The sequence below is a fragment of the Simochromis diagramma genome, unplaced genomic scaffold (genome assembly GCF_900408965.1).
Source record: "Simochromis diagramma unplaced genomic scaffold, fSimDia1.1 OVJJ01000091.1, whole genome shotgun sequence".
Lineage (NCBI taxonomy): Eukaryota > Metazoa > Chordata > Actinopteri > Cichliformes > Cichlidae > Simochromis > Simochromis diagramma.
Genome location: NW_024386901.1, coordinates 309,489 through 331,099, shown reverse-complemented (window position 1 = coordinate 331,099; position 21,611 = coordinate 309,489). Strand labels below are relative to the sequence as shown.

Sequence of the window (21,611 nt, the reverse complement as noted above, 5' to 3'; positions counted from 1 at the left end):
ATTGTAATCTAGCCAAACGTACCTTGAGTAATACCTCTTGTCTTGAATGAGGAGAAGATGGAGTAGCAAAAGAAGGTGAGCCATTAGTGCTTAAATTTTCCACCGTTTGTTGCTCCACAGCAGCAGGGTTTTGCCCTTCTTCCTTTAACACAGCAGGCTTCACTCCTTCATTAGGGGTCCTGTCAAGAGGAACTGGCAAACAAGGTGATTTAGAAACGGGAAGCAGGCCTTCTTCCACAAGTTTGTTTGAAACAGCAGTTTTCAAGTCCTCTTTCACCATTTGCCTTGATACATTTAACTCAAAGTGTGCTGCTATAGCAAACAAATCATGTTTTCTACACACATTTAGCTCCTCCCAAGAAGGATTACTCAAATATGCACTCAAATTGAAAACACCAGTTGCCATGCTAACTACCTCTGCCAAATACACCAGCAGAAACAAACAACTCCAAACCTTCACCATCTAAAAATGGATTAAACAGGATTTTATCCCGGGCGAGCCCCCAATTTATGTTACGTCCCCTGGTTAGTCTGGGGGATTGAAGGGACGAACATAAAGGTGGATAGAGAAGGAGGAGCCAAGATGGTAATTTTAGAAGGTTTATTTAATACTGGTGATGGGATTTGGGTTCAGACTGAGGTATAACGTCAGGGAGAGCCAAGGCCAACATAACAAACAAAACATCCCTGATGTAGAAATAAAAGAAACTTACCTAACTCCAAAGAAACAAAATATACAACCTATAACCATAACCTACCTAACAACACATAAACAGGAGAAAACAGGGTGTCAAAACAAAAGGCAGCTCTCCCCTACAAGCAGTCCGAACATGAAAACAACTATGCTCATACAAGATACAAAGACATGCAAGCCTGCACAGGTATGGCAACCAAAAATGGCCAGAGGGCCCAGAAGCACAGCCCCACAGGCCTTAAATAGTGCTCTGCTGATTACCAATTAGCCGGACTCTGCGCAGCATCCAATCAGGACAGAGGAGGTGGAGCCTGGACAAAACAAAAGGTTAGTAGGGAGAAGAGACATCCTCCTGGGGGATGTAACAGGGACAGTAATCAGAACTGAGGGGATTGCACTATAAGAAGGCAACACTGCAGACATCGAGGATAGCTACAAGTACCTGGGAGTCCCACAGGAAAATTGGTTGGCTGTAGCTCAGGAGGTAGAGCAAGTCCTCTACTGATCAGAAGGTTGGTATTTTAATTTGGGTCCCCCAGTCTGCATGCCAAAAATCCCTGAGCAAGATATTAACCCTAAGTTGCTCTATGTTGCATCCAGAGGAAAGTGCTCGTGTGAATGGGTGAATGTGGCATGTTGTATTAAAGCACTTTGAGTGCTCCAGGAGAGTAGAAAAGTGCTATATAAGAATCAGTTCATTCAACATTTACCTAATGGAAACCTTAACCCTCTCGAGGCAGGCGTTGCCGATTTGCAACAGTTAAAAACTAACAACCTGATTACCCCACATGAATTTTTTTACTCAGAAGTACCACTGCAGGACTTGGTTGTGCATTAGCAACAAAAAGTTTCCCACTTGCTCACCAGATGGCAGTGTTATCCCACTTCCAACACGTCTGCTTCCTTGGGTTCACTGACACTGATTTTCTTGGCGTCAATTTCATGTAAGTATCACTATCAACCTCCATTAATTTGAAACCAAAACTGCATCAGAAGAATCATGAGTGTATATAGATACAGTAAATGCCAATTAGTGGATTTTATCTCTTCTGGATTTTTCCCCTGGGGCAGCTTTATTTCACAGTAGCAGATTTGCAATGTGTGGCCAGATAGGTACCACTGGATGCCACATGCTTTATCTAATAGTTTGCCTATATTTTGAGCAACAGTTCATACTAGGGTTATTTTCATATCACCAATGTTTACATATTACTTTGAGGTGTCACTGAGGGTATATCCTTTGGAAAATTAAATAATTTAGAGTGAAGTTACAAACAGTCGGAGGCAGATTTGATCAAAAACAATGGCACAATACGATGTTCATTTTACTGTGCAGTAATGAAAACTGATGTAGCCTAATTCCATGGCACATATATTACTACAGATCAATGTGTTAAGGCATTTTTTGGCAAACTATCTTACAGAATACTCTATTTGCAGGATTTGCAGTGTGTTATGGCAGGCAGACGAAAATTTTACTCAGTGAGGGAAGCCATTGAGTTGATTTGCCTTCCTGATGGGGCTTTATCTGACACAGAATCCATTTCAGATGATAAAATTGCTGATCCAGATTTTGAGGATACTCCTGAAGCATACGAGTCTGACTCCAGCCTTGATGATGATGAGCCACTGGCAGCAATAGCAAAAGCTAATCCCAACCACCTTGATGTTGAAATTCATAACGTACATGCAGACAGTGACACTGGGGTCCCAGATGACAATGCACCTCAGCAAGGCCCAGCTCCTGTCAACAAGGAGTTTTCTTGGAGGCAGAGGAAACCCCCAGCAGCTGACATAGACTCTTCATTCCGAGGACCTGCATTCTCACCTCCACCAGACGAAATACCAAGTCCAAAGTGGTATTTTGATCAGTTCATGGACAAATCCGTGTTTGAACATATTTCTCACCAATCTAACCTGTATGCAGCTATGAAGAATGGCCCAGAACTGAAAACAACCCCATCTGAAATAGAGCAATTCATTGGTTTACACATCTTGATGACCGTAGTGCGTATGCCATCGTACTGCATGTACTGGCAGACGGCAACACGCTACGACCCAATTGCGACAGTCATGGGACGTAAGCGATTTGATAATCTGCGTACATACATCCACATGAACGATAATACCAATGTGAAGCAAAAGGGTGAGCCCGGATACGATCCATTGTTCAAGGTACGACCAGTGTTGGGAAGGTTACTTTTAAAATGTATTCCACTACACGGGGGGGGGGGGGGCACTGTTAGACACTATGGTGTGAAAACATGTTTCCCGGGGCTCTGCAAAGCAGTGACAAAAATATTGTTTTAAGACGCATCCGCACTTTCTATATCAGCCCTGTGGGCTCTAAGTAACCCTTTTTGCTGCTGGGCGCCCGCTTGTTTATTTATTTTCACTTTTTCACTCTTTGAGGTCGGGAAACCTGCTTTTGACAACTTCTGAGAAAGGCCGCATCTGAGGCCTCGGAGTTTCCTTCCTGGTTGGCTGTGGTGACCGTAGCGGTTGCGTCCGGACAATCAAGTTCTTTCACTAAAAGTCCCACCATTTGCCCTTTCTTCTTTTTTTGCATAATGGCAGATAAGAGGGAGCAACGTCGAAAACGGGGCCAGGCCGGTGCAGGTGGTTCACAGAGCCCGGAGCTGGGTCACGACTCTCAACGTGACGCGGCTATCACGGAGAGCATCTACGAGCAGGGTGCGGGCGCACCGCTCGGCAAAGTCACATTTACCAGAGCATTGGAGGTTCTGAAACGGGACATCTGCAACAAGCGTGACTGCAAGTTTGATACAGTTACCCATACACTGTGGTCAGAAATATCATCTGTGAAGGCTGAGTTTAAAGCTGCAATAACCACCCTACAGGCCACCGTTAATGCTCAAGGGACCACCATTAAAGATTTGGAGCTTTCAGCTACAACCTGCAGTGACGACCTGACTTCTCTTCAATCTGCTGTAAGTGTCCTGACGGAGGAGGTCAGACAACTGCAAGCTAAATGTGAGGATCTAGAAGGAAGGTCAAGGCGCAATAATATTCACCTTATTGGCATCCCCGAGGGTTTGGAGACTTCTAACCCTAGGGAGTTTATTTCCCATCTCCTGCAAGATCTTCTGAAACTGAATGAAGCACCTCTGTTGGATCGGGTTCACAGATCCCTTGGACCAAAGCCCGGAGAGGGAGCGCCTCCTCGCCCACTGCTCATTAGAGTCCACTACTTCCATGTCAAGGAACAGCTGCTACGTCTTGCAGGGGCAAACTCTCCTCTACTTTACCAGGGCAGAAGGCTCTCCATCTTTCCAGACTTCACACCTGCAGTGGCTAAAAAACGTTCACAGTTTACTGGTGTCAAGCGCCTTCTGCACTCTTGTCCTGGGATCAAGTTCGGCCTGTTCTATCCTGCGTAACTGAGGGTGACACTTCCAGATGGAGTTGTACGTAAGTTTACTGATCCTGCATCTGCCAAAGACTTTGCCAATAAGATCCTGGGGGGCCCTGCCTCTCAGGGCACATAAGTGTCTTAGCCCATTGGGCTGATATGTCCATCTTGGTTAATTTCTGTGAAATATTTTATTCTATTTTTTTTCTCTTTCTTCACTGTTTTTTATTTTTTATTGTATCTTATTGTAGTTTTTTTAAGTAACATACTTATGCTTATTTGAGGTGAGCTTGATTTATAGGATGTGTCTTGTTCTAATATGTTTTAATTCAATTGTTGATTTGTCTCTGTCTTGTATTGCATGGAGCTTGAACTCAACTGGGACTTCAAATGGATGGGAGGAAGTGCTCAGGGGTGTGTTTGGTGGGGGGTGCGTGCATCTTGTTTGGGAAGATGCTTCAGCATTTAGGGGGAAGTTTGGGTGTTCTTTGTTTTTTATGTTGTACTGTTCTGTACACTGACTTTGTTTTTCCTGTGTTTTTCATTGGTCAGCTTTTGTTTTTTTCAATCTATGTTCTAACATGGTATCGCAATTAAATATTAATAATCAACAAGCAGGTCACTCGTTTAAGTTCTGTAGCTGGAATTATAAAGGTCTGAACCAACCTATTAAAAGGAGTAAGGTCCTCCATTATTTGCAATTTTTGGGCGCCCAGGTTGTGTTTTTACAAGAAACACACCTAAAAATTTCAGATCATTTTAGACTTCGTAAGGGGTGGGTGGGCCAACTCTATTACTCTACATTTAAATCCAAAGCTCGTGGATCTGCTATTTTAATACACAAATCATATTTGTCGTATTTTGAACACTAAATTCATTTTTGCCAACGTCTATGCTCCCAATTGGGACGATCAAAATTTTTTTAGCACTTTTTTCACTAAAATTCCTGACTTGTCTTCCCACTATTTGGTTCTTAGTGGCGATTTTAATTGTTGGCTCGGGCCGCTGGATTGATCCTCAAATAAGCCTGGTAGGCAATCCAACTCTTCCAAAATTATTAATATGTTCCTTGAAGAATTTTCTGTTATTAATGCCTGGCGTTTTCTCAACCCCACACGTAAGGAGTACACCTTTTTCTCCCCTGTTCATCATACATACACTCGTATTGATTACTTTCTATTGGACAGTCGACTTACTTCACAGATTCGCTCTTGCTCTCATAGTGCCATTGTCATTTCAGATCATGCTCCATTGACTCTAGATTTGGCAGTGGGCCAAAGTTCTACACCAGCTCCATGGCGTTTGAACACACGCTTGCTGTCACACGATAAGTTTATCACATTTGTGACTTCCAAGATAGACTTATTTATAGAGACAAACATTACACCAGGAATATCACCCTCCATTTTGTGGGAAACGTTTAAGGCTTTTATCAGGGGACATATTATATCTTATGCTGGTTTTGAGGCAAATCAAAGGAAAGCAAAGTTGCCCGAGCTCATAACACGCATATCGCAATTAGATGAGTTGTATGCTGTCTGCCCGGAAGGGTCTATAATAACAGGCTGTCTTTGCAGACTGAGTTTGATCACCTGTCCTCTGCTCGGGCTGAAGAGATGCTGCTGAAGTGTCAGTACTCCCAGTATGAGTATGGGGATAAGGCCAGTAAACTGCTTTCCCATCAGCTTCGTAGTGCAACAGCTGCACATTCCATTCCTCGGATTCAGACATCAAGCAGTGTTTCTACGGATCCTAAAATAATTAATGACCAATTTCCGGACTTTTATTCAACTCTTTATGCGTCTGAGTGTGCATTTAGCACTGAGGCTTTGGACTCCTTTTTCAATCATCTTAAGCTCCCATCAATTGATCAAACACACAGTCTTCGGCTGGAGGGACCAATAACTGTAGAAGAGATCCTGCAAGCTATCAGCAAATTGCAGTGTTCTAAGTCTCCCGGACAGGATGGGTTTCCTGCGTTCTATCGTAAATTTATGCCTAAACTGGCCCCGCTCATGATAAATATGTATAAGCATTCACTGGAAGTTGGATCCCTCCCACCCTCTCTACTGCAGGCATCTATATCCTTGATCTTAAAAAAGGATAAGGATCCATTACAATGTGGCTCATACCGTCCCATTTCTTTGTTAAATGTGGACTATAAAATCCTTGCTAAACTTTTAGCGATGCGTGTGGAAGCAGTCTTGCCATCTGTAATTAACCCGGATCAAACAGGATTTATTAAAGGGAGATATGCCTTCTCTAACCTTAGACGTTTGTTTAATGTTCTTTACAATCCCTCAGACTCCAACAGCCCTGAGTTTGTGATCAGTTTAGATGCTGAGAAGGCTTTTGACAGGGTCGAGTGGGGATACCTTTTTTATGTTTTGGAGAAATTTGGCTTTGGTAAAATAATCATCTCCTGGTTGAAACTTCTTTATACTTCACCGCTTGCCGCCGTCAAAACAAATGGCACATGTTCTGACTTTTTTCCTCTGTTTTGGGGGTCTAGGCAGGGCTGTCCCATGTCGCCGTTGCTCTTTGCAATTGCAATTGAGCCCCTGGCCATATCGCTGAGATCAAACCCAGGTATCACCGGGGTTACTAGAAATGTTATGGAACAAAGGGTCTCCTTATACGCAGATGATTTGCTTCTTTACATCTCAAAACCAGCATCCTCATTTCCTTTGGTGCTCTCAATACTTGAACAGTTTAGCCTTATTTCTGGCTATAAGCTGAATCTCGCCAAGAGTGAACTGTTCCCTCTGAATGCTGCTGCACAGAAATATCAGTCTACAGCACTGCCTTTTCGAGTTGTATCGGACAACTTTACATATTTACTAGGGGTGCAACGATACACAAAATTCACGGTTCGGTTCGGTTCGATACTTTGGTGTCACGGTTCGATATTATTTTGATACAAAAAAATGTTCATGCATTTTTAATTTGTCATTTATTAAAATTATAAATATATATTTTAACTCAAAAGTACAGTTTTTAAATTTAACCCTAACCCTTGTGCGTGTTTTTTATTTTGACAGCGAATGCACACCTGCGGACCACTTATGTGCAGCCCTGGTTATTTAGCTCATCATATTGCAGCCACAGAAATTCTTTTGTCCATGAAACCATAAAGCTGCACTTTCTTTTTGCCTTATAGTCTGATTTGTCATAACTTCTCCGTTTTGTGGTAAGCTTTTCTTTGGCTGTCACTTCACCCTGACCTGTCTTATTTGGCTCAGCAGAACTGAAATGCTTTTACACATGCACTCACATAAGCTCAGCGATTCTCTGCGCGATCAACCTCTCACATGTTTAAGCTTGCTGCGGGAGATTTCACTTGTCATGTTTGCATAGTAAGCTAACGATTAATAAGACGATGTCAGAGAAATTGGTGCACAAATTATCATCACTCACAGATCAGTGCTGTCGCTCTCTATACACAGTTCGGATGATTGCAAAGTGAAAGCAAAAAAACAAGCGCAAATTCAAACGCGATTACAATATGTCACATATTGACAGTGGCTCACCAATGCCAATGACATAATTACCCAGCTACATTTCTGAAAGAATGCAAAAGCATTGACATATATTTTTCCTACAATAGCCCGACGGGCAGGGAAGAGATAGATTTTGGTAGCCCGACTGAAAAAATCGCTAGCTCCAGGACGTCGGGCTAGCGATATTGCAAGCCCTGTATCTGATTGAGGAATCACTCATCTTTGGAAAAAGAGAGTTTATTACAGAGAAATGGCTCTTTCCAAAATAAAAGCTATACTATCCGCTTCTTCTGGGCTATATTCTCAGCAGCATAAGGAGAATCATGTGCTAACAGCTGTCTAAATGACTCGGCTAAAGTTAGTAGCATGCTTGCTTTTTTTTGTCTGCTTCCACTTGTCTTTGCACTAGGATGATGTCGGCGTAAATGTGCAGTCATATTCGTTGTGTTCCCACTAGTGCTTTCAGGTTAATCTCGTTGAAATGACCTTAACGCCACAACACGGCAAATCTCCGTTAACGAGCTACCGCCGATCGCTCCGTGCATGGGGCTAGACGGCAAACACGTTAACGAGCTAACTGCGCTAACACACTAGTTCACACCAATGTAATTGAGCATTGCATGGCACATCCAACATACTGTTTTACTTTAGTCCATGACTCGCTTACCTTCAGGGTCATACGTCACATGAAAACCAAAATAATTCCAAACGCCAGATCTGAATGAGGTTCAATTTGCCTGTTGCAAGTAGAGCTTAACTTCTGTCTCGCTAGCTTGCCCTGCGCTCTTCCTTCTGACTATGCTGTCTGTGTTGAGCTCGACAGTGCAGCCTAGGCGGAGTAGTCGAACACAGATTCACTGAGCGCTCAACACAGACAGCATCGTCAGAAGGAAAATTGATAAAATAAATTACAAATGTTGTATTGTTCGATACATATGCGTACCGAACCGAAAGCACTGTATCGAACGGTTCAATATCGATACGAATATCGTTGCACCCCTAATATTTACGGGTTAAAATTACAAGTCAATTTCATACTCTTTTCAAGCTTAATTTCGACCCACTTGTGGAGAAAGTTAGGCAGGATTTGGACAGATGGTCTCTACTCCATCTGTCTGTAGCAGGGCGCATAAATACAATTAAAATGAACATCCTCCCAAGATTTTATTTTCTTTTTCAGTGTGTCCCTGTATTTATCCCAATTTCCTTTTTTGTTAAATTAGACAAGATTCTCTCTGGGTTCATTTGGACCAAAAAAATCCCCTAGAATACGCAAGACATATCTTCAAAGACCGAAAAAGATGGGGGGAATGCCTTTACCAAACCTTATGTTCTATTATTGGGCATGTAATATTCGTATTCTCAGGTACTGGCTTCGGGGGGGGGGGCATGAATAATGCCCCGGCGTGGCTGAGCTTGGAGATTTCTTCTTGTGCCTTATCCTCTTTACCAGCCCCGATTTATGCCCAAAAGCAGCCTTCGAGTGCAGGTTTTTATAATAACTCTATTGTCAAAGTTACCTTGAAAATATGGTATCAATTTTGTCGTTATTTTAAGTTGACCTTTTTTTCCCTTCAGTCACCCACTTTGAAAAATCCCTCTTTTCAGCCTTCGTTAGTTGATGGTGCTTTTTATTTGTGGGCCTCCTTGGGTATCAGGTCTTTTTCTGATCTGTATATTCAGAATAAATTTGCCTCCTTTGAACAGCTCTCATTGAAATTTGGCCTTCCAAAAAGTCACTTTTTTCGCTACTTACAAATCCGGAGTTTTGTTAAGGAGAAATCTTCCCAGTTCCCATCTAGACCTCCTTGTCATGACTTTGATAACCTTCTATCACCTCCCCCTTCATCACAGGGCCTGATCTCTTGTCTGTATGGGAGAATATGTTCCTTTGGCAACTCCTCAACCTCGGCTATTAAAATGGCATGGGAGCAGGATTTGGGATGTGTGATTCAGAATGACTTTTGGGATAAAATTCTTTACCGGGTCCATGGCTCCTCATTATGTGCCAAACACGGGTTGATTCAATGTAAGATTTTGCACCGCATACACTGGACTAAAGCCAGACTAGCTCAAATATACCTCAACCTTAGCCCTGATTGCGACCGTTGTCATCAAACACCTGCCTCTCTAATACATATGTTTTGGTCATGCCCATCCCTCAAACAATACTTGATTAATATTTTTCTGACTTTATCAAAGATCATCCAACTAACCCTCCAACCTGTGCCCTTAACTGCTTTGTTTGGGGTTCTTCCTGATACAGTTGTCTTGCCGACACCCCAAGCAGATCTGGTAGCATTTCTCACCTTATTGGCAAGATGCAGAATATTGTTATGTTGGAAGTCCCCTTCTCCCCCATCCTGGGAAATCTGGATCAGAGATGCTTTGCATTTTAGCAAATTCGAAAAGATTAAATTCACCCTGCGTGGGTCTATGGCCAAATTTCTTAAGATCTGGCAACCCTTTTTTGACCATGTTCAGACTTTGCGGTCCCACAACGCTCCCAATTAGCCAGCTCAGACTTTATTCTATTTTATTTTATCTAACGTTTAACTATACGGACTCTATTGTGCCTGCGCTTTATGATGGCATTTATTTACCTACTTTATACATATTTCTTTTCTCTTACAGATTTGACTTATCTCTACAATTAAGCTGACCACTCATTATGGTTTTTTTTGGTTTATTTTTTTGGTTTGTTTGTTTTTTCTGTGTCTGTGTGGGGGTGTGGGTTCTGAAACTCTCCACATCTCTCTTGTACACTCAGGAACTGCTACCTTGTACTCCAGGATTTACGATTCGTATTATTAGATTGGATCCTTTCTTTTTTCTTTTTGTACACCTACTGGTACTCCTATAATTATGAGGTGGGAGTGTATGTTTCATATTGTTTTATGTTCTTCAAAAAGAAAACGGCATATTGTTCAATTTGTCTTTTGTAAAAATGGATGCAGAAAATTTAATAAAAATATCTGAGGAAAAAAAAAATGTATTCCACTACAGATTACAGAATACATGCCCCAAAATGTATTTTGTAACGTATTCCGTTATGTTACTCAATGAGAGTAACATATTCTGAATACTTTGGATTACTTAATATATTATCATGCTTTTTACAACTACATGAATGTGATTTATTACTATTACTGAAGGTCCGCGGCTCCGAACCATAGTAAAGGGACCTCTGGCTAATACGTCGGGTTCCGTGTCGGGCTCATAGCCGAAAAATAGCTTTACTTTGTTGTCTGGGTCAAGTTTGCTGGCGAGAGACAGAGAGAGGCGTTGAAAGGCTGCTCCAACGGAACTTATTGTTTTGGAGGAAAACACGAACACAGTGTACAGCCGAGTCTTAATAGCTTACTTACAACTGGGCTCGTCAGGCACTCTTCTTGGCTGCAGTGGTTAGTATTATATTTACATGCTTCCAGCTCCCGTTTCTGCTCAAAGACAACTCATACTTTTCCACTCTCCTTTTCCTCCCTCCTCGCGCTCACAGACACATAACGGGTATGGCAGTCCATTCTCCCTGCAGCACGGACTACACTGCCCATGAGGCTACATTCTTTAGGGCTATGCCTGTAACACTCTACCTTTTAGCTTAGCACAACAACAACAACAACAAAAAGGCGCTCTCTCACCCAGGAAACACACAGTCGCAGAGAGAGCGCGCGTCACCCTGTAACCACGGCAACCGTAACGCTGCCGCCTGGAAAAACGGAACATAGCTGTCAAACAAAACCCAAACAGTCCTGACCCGTGACAATATGAAGCAGGAAAATACCGCTGTGTAATCCATTTATTTCAACAAAGTAACTGTATTCTAAATACCACTTTTAAACGGTAACTGTAACGGAATACAGTTACTCATATTTTGTATTTTAAATGCGTAACGGCGGTACATGTATTCCGTTACTCCCCAACACTGGTACGACCAGTACTCGAGAAAGTCCGTGCCAACTGTTTGAAGGTTGAACCAGAAGAGAACCACTCCATTGATGAGCTGATGATCCCCTTCAAAGGAAAGATTGGAATGAAACAGTATATCAAGAAAAAGCCGCAAAAATGGGGAATCAAGGTCTTTACTCGTGCAGGTGTCACTGGACTAGTCTATGACTTTGAAGTATACACTGGAAAAGGGACTGTGACCAATGAGCGTGGACTTGGTGTTGCCGGAGAAGTTGTGCTTCGTCTCGTGTCAGAAGTTCCAAAAGGTCTAAACTACAAGTGCTTCTTCGACAACTGGTTCACTTCCCCTGAACTCGTTGTGGAACTGAAGAAAATGGGAATTCTAACAGCTTCTACCATCAATCGTAACCGTCTCCGTGGATGTACCCTCAAAAGTGACAAGGAACTCTCAAAGGATGGGCGTGGTGCGTATGAAGTGAAATATGAAAAGACAAGTGGGAAGTCCATCGTGAAGTGGTATGATAACAAGGCAGTTTTACTGGCATCATCCTTCATTGGCCCTGAACCTGTTGAGAGATGCAGAAGGTGGTCGAAAGAGAAGAAGGAATATGTGGAAGTGGACAGACCCCACATTGTCAAGGTGTACAACCACAATATGGGAGGAGTAGACTTAGCAGACATGTTTGTGACTTGAACAGCAGGAAAAGAGGACGACCGTCATTGGAAGATGATCCAACATCCCATCAAGCTGCCCCACCTCCACCTCCACTTCAGCGGATCGTTGCACCATCGGTTGACGTCAGACTCGACCGATGCAATCATTTTTCCGATTCATGCTGAGAAACGTGGACGTTGCAGACTGTGCAAGAATGGCTACATGAAAATAACCTGCCTGAAGTGCAAAGTACTTCTGTGCTTTACGAAAGACAAAAACTGTTTCTTGGAGTACCACACCACAAAGTGACATGCCAACATGGCCTACTCAATGAGGATTTGAGATTTTGGATTTGGATCCCATATTGTTTTTGTTGTTGTTCTGCTACTGAAAAGCACTTTGTTACATTGTTTTGAAAAGTTGTATACAAATAAAGTTAATGTTCATATCATATTCAGTCTTCAGTGTCAATTTACCACACCGGGCCAATGTTGTAAATCCGCAACATCCCAGAACTCCTTGCATGTGAAGGTCTCACTAAAAAAAAAGTCAGGATTCTATTGTACTACCCCATATGATAATTTTCCCCAAATATCATATTTGTCCTGTAACTAAAACTTAATTTGAGCCTGAGAGGGTTAAAGAGGCCATGAGGAAATCTGCAACAACCAAATATTTGCAAAGATTAAGGCAAGTTGTAAGGAGCTGAATGAGAAGAACAATACCTGGGCAATCAACACCTGCAGAAACCTGAGAAAGAAGAGGAGCAAGGAGACGAACAATCATGGGAGGACAGATCCCTGCACAGTATGTACCACCGGCAGATAGAAGACATGGCTGACATCCAGAACTCCTATCAGTGGCTGGGCTGAAAGACAAAACACCGAGGTATGAATCATGGCAGCACAGGAACAAGCTCTAAGCATAAGATCCATAAAAACTTAGTTCTACCACACCGGGTAAGATGCCTCTGAAACACTCCAGCACATAAGAGTACAGTGCAAGATGCTAGCAGGCAGGACACACATACAGTAGAACACCATAACCAGGTGGCCAGAAGTATATCAATTAACATTTGTGCAGCATATGTCCTTGAAGTCCAGAGGTCATCACCCAAGGTAGCTGAAAATGACCAAGCTAAGTCTGGGGCTTCCTGATATAGACAGACAAACTGGTGATATCTATCCAACCAGATGCAATAGTGGTGGACAAGCAGAGGGAGATGACTGTAGTGATAGCTATAGCTATATCAAGTGTTAACAACATGAGGATGAATGAACGTGATAACCTTGAGACTTGAGAAAATGTAGTGTGAAGGCAGTAGTGGTTTCCGTGGCTTTTTTGCTTTTATACTAATCCTATACTACTTCCAGGGGTTTAAAAAAAATTGATGGGCAAACACAATGAAGTGCATAGGGCTATAAACATCAATTCGTCTGATTCCCTGAAGTTGTTTACATGTTAGTAGAGAACATAATGAGTCCCATAGAGGATGGAAGGTTTTCTGATAAAACAAAGCCACAAAACAGAGACAATTACTTACCTTCTTAGTTCAGTGCAGGAAATATATTACTACAGTACTTTAAAGCATTGTTTATTTAATGGATGTTGAATTAAATGTAACATTGTTAACTCTTGGTGGGTTTGCAGAATTGCACAAATACAGATATCTTTATTTTGTGGTTATATTCACATTATATTCTGATACTCTGCTTTAATTCCACTATAGTGTACCTTATTTGGACTTGCAAAAACCTTCATGAGCCAATGTATATTTTTATTGCAGCTTTGTTAATCAACTCTGTTCTTTACAGCATGATTATCTATCCAAAGCTCTTATCTGATGTTTTGTCTGAAAAACAGACTATATCGTATCCACTCTGTCTCTTCCAAGGATTCTCATATTACACCTCAGCTGGGTCAGAGTTTTTACTGTTGGCAGCAATGGCATATGACAGGTATGTGTCTATATGCAAACCCCTGCAATATCCAGTTATTATGAACAGAATAACTATATATATCTGTGTGATTTTAGCTTGGCTTATACCTGCATTTGAGATTGCAGTGTCATTTGTGCTTTATTTATTTATTTATTTATTTTGCCTGTCCCGTTTGGCTCTTTTGCCATCAGAATTGTTGTCTAAAGGCAAAGAAAGATGCCCAACGGATTTACTTTACCAAATTGACCATCCCAGCTTTGCCGTAATGGTCCATTTGATTCACCTTTTATTGTTCATTTTATTTTCACTTACTGAGTACGGGACAGACTTGACTGGGGGAAAGAAGGGGAGAAAGAAAGAGGGAAATAGAAACAGCTGAGAAGAGGGACGGGGAGAAGGGCAAAAGACAAAAACCAACAGAATGAGCAGAAAAAAAAAGAAGAAAAAAAAATGCATATATCAATCACCTGGATCACCTGCTGAGAAAGAAAAAAGAAAACAAGCAGAAGAGAACAAGAGTAATAGAATAAACAACATCACAATGATATATGGGAATATGACAGTAAATACTAAATGTTAAACATTATTGTGCAGCACATAAGATCAACAGAACACAGTGTGCTTTGAGGTAGGAGCCAAAAAGGGTGTAGTTTGTGGGTGTGATCACCCGTGTGTACACCTGTGAGCATGGACGCGCTTGTTTTTTTTTGTTTGTTTTTTTTAAAAGGTTCCTTCATGTAATGATCTGCTAGAGGGTGTGGGGGGGCCACAGCCCCGTCCTCCAGGGTATGAAGCAGGTATGGAGGAGATCAAAACTCCAGACATCCAGAGGCCCCCAGAACACAAGAGACCAAGGAAGACCAACAGAGGGGCAGCCGCGCCACTGTCCCAGAAAGAGCTGAGGAGAGCCCCAGATGAGGGCTCACTCAGCAGCCGCGGAGCAGAAGCCAGGGGGAGTTGCAGTGACGCGCCTGTGAGCTCCGCCGGCAGCCAGCCGTGCCTGAGTGACCGAGCCCCAGGCCGAGAGGCCGGGGGCACCCCACCTCCGGAGTGGCCCGAGCGAGCCCCAGGCTCCAGGCCCCGATAAGCGGCCGCCAAGGAGTGAGCCGGTGTGTAACTGGACGCCCATCCCCGGACACAAAGAACCACCAACGCACCGATGTCTGAGGGAGTCCGCCACTGGCAGGGGAAGTGGTGGTAGGGGGAGATAGGCCTCCTAACCTTGGAGGGCCTAAGATGTCCCCAGAGAGGTGGCGCCTGACACCCAACCTGACATATAGACACAGAAATACAGGCACACACATATACAAACATCCATTCCCACCCTCATGCTCTCATATGCACTTACTCCACACTCAACCAACGTGGAGACAGACATAAAGAGACGCTGTACACACGATCACACTCCCCAAGCGTACTCTACAAACCGGGTCTAGGTACCCTTGCCCCTGGAGGGGGGAACTGCACCCAGACCCAGGTGGTGTTACCCTTTTCCCTGCGGTGGGGGGAGGCAGACCGCCCCGACTCCGCAGCAGCAGGGAGGCCCCACACTCCAGACCGCAGTCGGACGGCCAACTCCTCCTCCTAGCCCCCCCCGCTCCAGCAGGTCGCAGAGAATGGGGGTGAGAGAAGACTCCAAACCTCCCTCCACCCGCTCATTGTAGTGTTGATGCATGTGTGTTCTAAGGTGCATTTAAAACCCAGGAGGGCATGGAGCTACCTGCCAGAGAGCAGCAGGTAAGCGCATGGTCCCTCCTGCTAGCCCTCAATGTCTACGTGTATTTAACATTGAGAGGTGGGCAACGACGCCAGGGGTGGGGTGTACACCCTGATGGTACTTTGGATTCCGTGTATCGTGCCCACCCCCAAGATCCTATATGTATGTGTAATGAGAGTGTGAGTAATGTGAATGTCTAAGTTGTGGGATAAAATTGAGGCAGAGGCAGCCAGAAGGGGAAAGGGGGGGTGGTAGCCTCCTCTGCACCCTGGTGACATACCCCTACTCCAAGGTCCTGCATGTGTGGGTGGTTGTGGTGGAGCGGGAAGAGGGAGGCAGCTGGAGATGGGGAGGGAAGGAAGGGAGGGGCAAGTGACCCCTCCCTGGGGCCAGCTCCCCCGCTGACCCCAGTAGGCACCCCCATACTCCGCGACCCGCCAGGGAAAGGGGGCCCAGGCCCATCCAGACCGGGGCCCAGCGCAGCAGCGCCTCCCGGCCCCACAGAGCCCGGGACAGTCCACCCAACCCCACCACAGAGAAAACTGCACCCACCCCACCATCCACTCATCTTCCAGACTACATAAGACAATAAACACCCAGGCTGAGATCTTCCTCCACCTCTCCTGTGTCTCCCCCTCCTGCAGAGAGAGCCCCTGAGGAGAGGAAAGCTCCTGCGAGATGTGACAATCTTCCCCACCAGTTGAAGAGCCCCCCAGGTGGCTCGATGCACCGGCGGCACCCTGCTCCAGGGCTGGGCCCCCATGCACCCACCCGCCCACAACCCCGGCAACACACCAACCAGGACCCAAGCCCCCGAGGCCCGGCCCGGGCCCCAGCCCAGAGACGGAGCGCCCCCAGAACCTCACGCCCATCCCGGACCCACCCAGGGGCAGCCAGGCTACCAGGTCAGTAACCCACGTCCGTCAGCACAGACCCTCCCCTAGCCCCGCTGCATGCAGCCGCGAGGAAACAGTCACCTGAGAGCCAACAGAGCCCCTAACCGGACATGACCGCTACCCCGGGTTGAGTCCCCCAAGGAAGATTCCTCCGGGGAACCCCCCGACGCCCTAAGCCTGTCCCTACCCCCACACCAATCACAACAGTGAAGGCGGGACCAAACTATGACCCCCCACCCCCACTAGGTGATGGAGCTGATCAAAGGAGCCCAGAGCAATTGATCTGATGTGGTGGCAGAGGCTGTATCAAGACTAATGTAATCTAATAGATAATTTCTATATTGGTTAGAATTAAGATTATTTTTATTTTTCCAGTTCATGAGGACTGTTTTCTTGGCTATGCATAGGGCAGTGAAAACCATATGGACGATATTCTTTTCTGAAGTGACATTATCTAAGCTGCCCAACAAACACACTAAGGGGGAAGTTGGAATGTTACATTTCAGACACTTCGATAAGTCTTCACATATCTCGCGCCAAAACTTCTGAACTGGTGGACAGAACCAAAGAGCGTGGATATAATTGTCCGGTGAATTGGTTTGGCAGTGTGAGCAGTTGTTGGTAGACGTAAGGCCCATCTTGAACATCCGATGACCTGTATAGTGCACTCTATGTAATATTTTGTATTGAATTAATTGAAGACTGGGATTTCTAATTAGATGAAAGGTTTTTAAGCAAATCTGAGACCAGAAGTTTAGGTCTAAGTTAACTGATTAATCCGCTTCCCATTTTGCAATAGGAAGTGATATTGATTCATCTGTTTCAGAAAGCATTCTGTATATTTTGGATAGTAATTTGGGGGTTTTAAGAGTAAGAAATTGAACCACACTTGGTGGTGTTTGTAGTTCAACTTGACCCGGTTTAAATTTCTTTTTTACTATGGATTTAATTTGTTGATATTCTAAAAATCTTTTCTTGTTGATCCCATATTGTGTAACTAGTCCGTCAAATGAAATAAATTCTGTTCCTTCTAGTATATGTTCTAAATATTTGATTCCTTTACCACTCCAATCTGAAAAGTTTATCATATTATTGTTTTGTAATATGTCAGGGTTGTTCCAGATAGGTGTACGTTTGCATGGGATTAATGAAGATGCCGTCAATTTTAGAAACTCCCACCATGCTGTCAGAGAAGAGCTGATGTTGATGCTTTTAAAGCATTCATGTCGTTGGATGTTTGAGCTGATAAATGGTAGGTCTGAGATCTCTAGATTATTGCAAAGTGCTTGTTCTACATCTAGCCAAGGTTCATCTAAGAGGGTATGTTTTAGCCATCCTGAGATAAACTGAAGCCTGTTGGCTAAGAAGTAGTGCTGAAAGTTAGGCAGTTCTAGTCCTCCTTTATCCTTGGTCTTTTGTAGTGTTTTTAAGCTTATACGTGGGGGTTTATTTTTCCAAAGGAATTTGGACATACATGAATCTAGAGATCTGAACCAATCTTGTGGCGGTTTAGTTGGGATCATTGAGAATAAATAATTTATTTTTGGTAAGACCATCATTTTTATAGCGGCAACCCTTCCCATGAGTGATATGGGTATACATTTCCATCTAGCCAGATCATCTTCTACCTTCTTTAAAAGTGGGATATGGTTTAATTTAGTTAGATCTGCAAGCTTGGGAGAAACATTAATACCTAAATATTTTATATTTCCCGATTGCAGTGGTGTAGAAGAGGAATTATGGAGGGAGCAATTAATCGGTAGAACTGTAGATTTTGACCAGTTAATTGAGTAATCTGATATTCTTGCAAAAGAGTTTATCAATTCAATCACCCCAGAGATATTGGTTTGTGAATCTTGGAGAAAGAGTAACACATCATCCGCATAAAGGCTGATTTTATGTTCCACGCTCTTGCATTTTATGCCCTTAATTACTGAATTCTGTCTAATTGCTGCTGCTAGTGGTTCAATAAAAATTGCAAACAGTGAAGGGGAGAGTGGGCATCCCTGCCTGGTGCCCCTCAAGAGACAGAAGCTGGAGGATGTCTGGTCATTTGTTCTAACACAAGCTGTTGGGGAATTATATAATATTTTTAACCAGTTTATGAAAGAGGATCCAAAACCAAATTTGTGTAAAGTTGCAAATAGAAATTTCCAGTTAACTCTGTCAAATGCTTTTTCTGCGTCTAAAGAGAATATTGTAGTTTCTAGGTTTTTACTGTATGAGTAGTCTATCAAATTAAGTAATCTACGTGTATTTGTTGATGAGTGCCTACCTTTTATGAAACCAGTTTGGTCAGGATGAATTAAGAGGGGGGTTATTTTCTCCAGTCTCTTTGAGAGAGCTTTGCAGATTATTTTAAGGTCTACATTTATAAGGGATATTGGACGATAGCTTGAGGGATATACAGGGTCTTTGCCTGGTTTTAGCAGGAGATTAATGTTTGCAGAATTCATATTTGATGGAAGTCTGCCCTTTTCTTTAATTTCCAACAACGTTCTGTAGAAAACTGGTGCTAGAATCGACCAGAATTCTTTGTAGAATTCTGCAGGAAAACCGTCTGGACCTGGAGCCTTATTATTGGGCATACTTATCAGAGCTTCCTGGAGTTCACCTGGTGTCAGTGGTGAATCCAGTGCCATTGCTTGAGTGTCCAATAATTTTGGAAGAGTTATGTTGTCCAAAAACTGATCAATTTCTTTTTTAGATGGGTTTATTTGTGGTGAATACAACGTTTTATAGAAATCCCTGAAAATGTTGTTTATTTGTATCGGATCATATATTGTGTTCCCAGATGAATCTTGAACAGCACATTGTTGTTTTTTCTTTCTTTATTTTTAGCTGGTTTGCTAGAAATTGACCGGATTTATTACCATGTTCATAATTTTGTAGGCGTAGTCTTTGTACTAAGAATTTTGTTTTTTTATCAATTATCTCATTTAATTCTAATTTTGTTTTGCGTATTTTGTTCAATGTTTCCTGATCTTGGTGGGACGCGTAGGCTTCTTCTAGTGATTTGATGTTTTTTTCTAATTCCTGAATATTTTTGTTTTCTTTTTTCTTTTTATGTGATGAGAAAGAAATTATTTTACCTCTCATCACAGCTTTCCCTGCTTCCCATAGAACAGAAGCTGATGTTTCGGGAGTGTCATTATAGTCCAAATATGAAGTCCACTCTTTTTTAAAATATTTAATAAAGTCTTCATCTTTAAGTAGTGATATATTAAATCTCCAGTTTTTTCTTGGCGTAATATTATTCTTGTGCATTAGTGTTAAAGATACAGGACCATGATCGCTGACAGCTATAGGGTGAATCTCAGTGTCTGAAATGTCGTTCAGCAGTGAGCTGCTGACCAAAAAATAATCCAGACGAGAGTAGGAGTGATGGACATGTGAGAAAAAAGTATATTCCTTACTGGTGGGGTGAAGGGAGCGCCATGCATCGCAAAGACCAAAGTCGCTCATATACTGTTTGATTATATTTATGGACTGCCAATTACGCTGAGTTCCCGCTGTATTGAGCCTATCCATGTCTTCATTTAGTCCAAGGTTGAGGTCGCCTCCAAGAACAAGTGTGCCATCTAAGTGTTCAGAGAGTGCACTGAAAAAACCGTGAAAGAATGAGGGATCATCAACATTTGGACCATATACACTTGCAATACATAGCTTTTTATCAAGTATAGATAGTTTAATGATTAAGAATCTGCCCTCTGGATCTATAACTGTATCGAGTACTGTGAAATTAATATTTTTATGTATTAAAATTGCTACTCCCCTTTGTCTAGAATTATAACAAGCTGAGAACACATTGGGAAACTCAGGTGTTTTAAGTTCATTCGAATCTCTAAGAGGTCTGTGGGTCTCTTGTAAAAGGACAACATCTGCCTGTAGTTTTTTGAGTTTTTTGAGTTGGTTAAATATTTTTAACCTCTTTACTCTGGAGCCAGCTCCATTTATATTCCATGTAATGAACCTCAGTGTACCCATAGATGTTTGTGCTTTATTTTAATATAAAACTCTGTAGATTTACTCTAACAGGAATTTTTTGTAACAATTCATTTTACAGGCTTCAGTGTGTGCCCTCGGTTGTAATATCTATATATGGTGTGGTCATGCTGATAAATGTTGCCTTTCTACCAATGCTTTTCATACTTTTTTCATATATCAGAATTCTAAGAATATCTTACAGTTGTTGCAGAGAAACAAGGAGAAAAGCTCTAAAGACATGTTTACCCCACTTGCTGGTGTTAATCAACTTTTCCTGTTTTTTTTTCTTTGATATAATTATAGTTAGACTGGAATCTGATCTATCAAACACTCTACGCTTGACATTGACGTTTCAGTCAATTTTATTCCATCCTCTTTTAAATCCAATCATATATGGACTCAAAATGAATGAAATTTTTAAACACATTAAGATGTTGTTGTGTCAGGTTTAGCAACACTGGTATTACTGCACCATTATCAAATGTATGGGATTTCATTGTAATGTGAGTTAGATAAAAGAGTTTCTTATCTCTGATTTGACATGCAAGATAGAAGGACAGAGATCAACATTTATATAAACGTTGATCTCTGTCCTTCTACTGACAACAAGACGAAAAACATAATGGTCATAAAACAAAGATAAACAATTTCTTAAACTGTTGCTGGTAATGTTTGAAGTCTAAGCAGTTCATATGCCTGCGTTTCACATTTTTCCTTCTTTTTTGTCACAGGTTATCTTTTACTATTGTGGGTTGTAAGCGCAAAAAATAATTTAGTTAATTTAGTTAATCAATTGCTACCTCTCTCTCTCTCTCTCTCTCTCTCTCTCTATATATATATATATATATATATATATATATATATATATATATATATATATATGTGTGTGTGTGTGTGTGTGTGTGTATATATATATATATATATATATATATATATATAT

At 42.4% G+C, this 21,611-nt stretch overlaps 1 long non-coding RNA gene and 1 pseudogene across 1 annotated transcript; one reads left to right on the top strand and one right to left on the bottom strand.

The window, feature by feature from the left end:
* Positions 1-4,599: 4,599 nt before the first annotated feature.
* LOC120735420 lies at positions 4,600-10,572 on the bottom strand. Its single transcript, XR_005696245.1, has 2 exons — positions 8,578-10,572; positions 4,600-6,907 (listed from the first exon to the last, which is right to left on the bottom strand). It is a non-coding gene; the product is annotated as an uncharacterized LOC120735420 (long non-coding RNA).
* Positions 10,573-11,892: 1,320 nt separating this feature from the next.
* Positions 11,893-21,123, top strand: LOC120735364 (annotated as a pseudogene).
* Positions 21,124-21,611: the final 488 nt, after the last annotated feature.